This window comes from Eschrichtius robustus, chromosome 7 (genome assembly GCF_028021215.1).
Source record: "Eschrichtius robustus isolate mEscRob2 chromosome 7, mEscRob2.pri, whole genome shotgun sequence".
In the NCBI taxonomy this organism is placed as follows: domain Eukaryota; kingdom Metazoa; phylum Chordata; class Mammalia; order Artiodactyla; family Eschrichtiidae; genus Eschrichtius; species Eschrichtius robustus.
Genome location: NC_090830.1, coordinates 83652352 through 83656866, shown reverse-complemented (window position 1 = coordinate 83656866; position 4515 = coordinate 83652352). Strand labels below are relative to the sequence as shown.

General features: G+C 42.1%; 1 pseudogene; it reads right to left on the bottom strand.

Moving 5' to 3' along the window:
* Nucleotides 1-3769: 3769 nt before the first annotated feature.
* LOC137767658 (RNA-binding protein 3 pseudogene) lies at nucleotides 3770-4246 on the bottom strand (annotated as a pseudogene).
* Between the last annotated feature and the right edge of the window lie 269 nt (nucleotides 4247-4515).

The window sequence follows — 4515 nt, the reverse complement described above, 5'->3', positions numbered from 1 at the left end:
TAACCACCGCGCCACCAGGGAAATCCTACTTGACATTTAAAAAGTTGTTTTGGCACAATTGCCTCTTAAAATAGTCTTCAGGGAATTCCCTGGCGGTCCAGTGGTTAGGACGCCACGCTTCCACTGCAGGGGGCACGGGTTCGATCCCTGGTCAGGGAACTGAGATCCCACATGCCATGCGGCATGGCCAAAAAAATAGTCTTGAGAGGTAGATAAAAAAAACTTCTGACTTCAGGTTCAAGATGGCAGATTGAGGACACACAATGGTGAGCAAAACAGATAAAAATGTCTGCGCTTGTGGAGCTCACAATCTAGAAATTACATACATTTTTTGTTATCCTCGAGACACTGGAAGAACTTAGGGATAGGGCAAAATAAGGTAATGCAGGGGGAAAAAGAAAGGCGGTTATAAATGTCAAGAAAAAAAGGCAAAAAACCCCAATAGAGGTAATATAATTATAGCATCCTATTGGTTACATAGTAAACAATATGTAGTCATAAGAATATAAACACTATTTTCAATTTTTAGAAACAATTTGTAGACAAAGCATAGAAACTCAGTGATGATTGAAGATAGAATGTCAATGTTAAAATTTTTTACAATATAAAAATAAATGTATAGTCAGTGGAATACTTGAATTAGAGGTGGGGAAATGAAATAAAAAGTGGAGAAGTTAATAGTCTAATTCTCATACAAGATTGCTGAGATATTGACCAGAGTTGATAAAACAAACAAGGGATAGAAGTGTAAGTACATTGTTTACATGTTCAAATGTAAACAGAAGAAGACATAGATAGACTAGATAGATAGATAGATAAACAGGCAAAACAGAGAGGAAGAGAAAAAGGAGAGCATTTATGCGAACTAAATTTTCATTTTTCATACTGTGGAGTCAATAGATTACCTAAAATCTGTAAATCAAGAAATGGAATAATTTCAGAGGCTTACCACCTAAGTAAACAAAAATATAAATGTTTAAAAGAGGTTGCCTTGAGGAAGTGAGTCAGGGGTAGAAAGGATTGGACCAAGAAACCTGTTTTTCATGACACACACGTATATAACATTTCTTTTCTTTTTTAATTTGATTTATTTTATTTTTGGCTGCGTTGGGTCTTCATTGCTGCGCGCCGGCTTCTCATTGCGGTGGCTTCTCTTGTTGTGGAGCACAGGCTATAGGCACATGGGCTTCAGTAGTTGTGGCACACAGGCTCAGTAGCTGTGGCTCACAGGCTCTAGAGCGCAGGCTCAGCAGTTGTGGCAAACGGGCTTAGTCGCTCCGCGGCGTGTGGGATCTTCCCGGACCAGGGCTCGAACCCGTGTCCCCTGCATTGGCAGGCGGATTCTTAACCACTGCGTCACCAGGGAAGCCTAACATTTCTTGACTTAAAAAAAGTGCAACATAATATATTATTTTCATGTTGTTAAAAAAATTAAAATCTATCATACCCACTAAAATAGGTGAAGAAACTTAGGCTCAGAGAGGTGAGGTGACTTTGTTTAGGTCACAACACTAGGAAGAGGAGGGACCAGGAATGGATGTCATATCTCATGACACCAGCTCCTCTGAGCTCTACGGGGCTGCTCCAAATAGCCCCGAGAGCTCCTTTCACTCTGCTTCTATGATTCACCATCCATTCAAGCTGCTATGCCTTTGCACCTGCTCTTTTCTCTGCCTGGGGTGCCCCTCCCAACTTCTTTTGCTGGCATGTGTCTGTTCATTTTTCACGACCCAGTCCTACGTCATTTCCTCCATAACAAGGACTCTTCTCTTGTCCTCCTCTTATACTCTGTCCCTGCCTCTACTGTAATGTTTATTTATGATCCTACTGGATCATAAATATTTGGCTATCCATCCGTCCATCTTTCTGTCTCATTTGCTAGTCTGTGAACCCTTGAAGGCAGAGGTCTGTGTCTGATTCAACACTGTACCCCAGCTCCCACCCCAAAGCCTGCCACTACTGTAATGTTTATTTATGATCCTACTGGATCATAAATATTTGGCTATCCATCCGTCCATCTTTCTGTCTCATTTGCTAGTCTGTGAACCCTTGAAGGCAGAGGTCTGTGTCTGATTCAACACTGTACCCCAGCTCCCACCCCAATGCCTGCCACTGGGTCTTCAAAAGTGTTTCCGGAATTTGTGAATGTGTGGAGCACATGTGTCTCTGACTCTAAGATTCTGGGCTGGTGGCCGAGCCCCAAACCCTGGCCACAGGCCTGACAGCTGTGGAGGAGGCTGCTTTGTCAGGTTCATACCCATCCCTAGGAGACTGCCCCTCTCCCAGCCTTCGTATTCTGTCACCCTCCTGTTTTATTGTTCTCCGCTCACATCCCAAGGCTTATCTGCAAATCTCCCAAAAGGCATGCTTTAAGAGCCAATTGGAGCCTTCCATCTGGATTGTATTAAATCACTGACAGAGTTCTGTCCCCAAGTCAGCAGGGGCTGGAGGAAGGCTTTGGGGAAGACCTTTTCTCCTTAGAGGAACTAACTCAGAAGAAAAATAATGTGCTGGTGGGAGCTGCCCAAAGTGGTGGGAGCAGGGAGATGAACGGATTGGGCAGCTCTTGTTAGATACGTGTCCCCAGGCATGCTCTCGGCATCTCCGGGCCTCTGTTTTATCACCTGGCTCACAGGAGAGTGATACGTGCTCTAGGCTGGTGGGGATTACAAGAGACAAAGCGTGAAGATGTGTCTGGAACAGCACTGGCTCGAAGTGGGTGCTCAGTCTATGTGTGAGTCTTCCTTCCTCTCCAGTTCTTTTTTTCTTTTTCTCTATTTTTGTTTTTACTTTTATCACAGTGATCCACTAACACCGTTTAAGAGGCAAATTCTTCTTTCGTTACAACAAAAACTAGTTTCTTACCCTGTCCTCACTATTTATTTTTCCCCAGAGGCAACCACTTTCACCTCTTTTAAACAATTCTTTCTGTATTTACTTGCATATTTCAAAATAACTTGCTTGTATTGGTACTTTTTGTTTTGTTTTATTTTGTTTGTTTTGTTTTCAGGTTTCATCTTTTTAATCAGCTCGGTGAAGGATGTCCTAAATGCTCCATGAAACACAACAGAATATTTTTTTCTTCCAGTATTAAAAAAAAATATATGGGGGAGTTCCCTGGTGGCCTAGTGGTTAGGATTCTGGGCTTTCACCGTTGTGGCCTGGGATCAATCCCTAGCTGGGAAACTGAGATCCCGCAAGCCACGCAGCTCGGCCAAAAAAAAAAAACGAAAACAAAAAAACATACACAAATATTTTGAAGAAATTTCTATATAATCAGACAGAGATCGGGAGTATAAAACACCTCTAAGTAATCATGTTCTTGATTTCTTATAGTTAACAGTTGGAAATTGCTTCCTAACCATGATTAAACATTGTGTACAGGTTTTTTAAATGTTCCTAGATATACATTTTTAAAAACGATCAGTCTGGCCAAACATTTGCCAGAACCAATAATCCTGAGAGCCTGAACTAAAAAACTGGTAAAAAAAAAAAAAAAAAAAAAAAAAAAGGAAAAAATACCCATACTCTACAAATGGCTCAGAATTTGTCTTTAAATGGGAGAAAAATTTTAAAAAACACATGGAGCTTTCTGATAGGTCTTTAACAAACTACCTTGGGAGCTCAATTCAAAAACAGAGGTTGATGTACTAAAACAGATGTCTCAGTGCAGCTCCAAAAATCTTTATAAATACAGCCATTTGGAAGGATGGTCCTGAATCAGAAGAAGTTTCATTCCTTGTGTATCTATATTAGGGGTGCATCCTCATCTCAGTTGTCATAATTGTCCCTGTAATTTCTTCCTGAGTAGCGGTCATGACCACCCTGGCTTCTGCCGCCATAGTCTCTGGACCTTCCATATCCATATCCTTCAGGTTGATTGTCATACCTGCCATTTCCATAGCCCTGGTCCCCACCACGTCTAGAGTAACTGTGACCACACCCATAGGCCCCAAAGGAACCCCCTCTTGTTCCCCAGGGCTGACTTGCCCACGTGGTCTACACGGATCTGACGACCATCCAGAGACTCTCTATTCACGGCTCTCGTGGCGTCTGAGGCATGCTCTGGATTGGTGATAGTGATGTAGCCAAAACCCTGGGATCGCTGAGTTTCCCAGTCCTTGACAACAACCACCTCAGAAATAGGTCTGAAGCTGCTGCGGTGGTCTTCCAGAGCCTGCTTATCAGTGTTGAAGTTGTGGGCTCCCACGAAGAGTTTCTCTTCTTCAGAGGACATGGCAGTAAATTTGAGTCCTGGAAATGAAGAAGTAAAAAGGCCAAAGAGACAGTTACCGCCAAGGAGCCGAGAGACTGGGCTCTGTTGGTACTTTTTGAATTCATCTACTGAAGGACATCTTGATTGATTCTAGTTTTTGGCAACTATGAATAAGGTTGCTATAAACATTTGTGTGTAGGTTTTTGTGTGGACATAAGTTTTCAACTCATTTAAGTGAATACCAAGGATATACTCATTTAAGTGAATACCAAGGATATACTCATTTAAGTGAATACCAA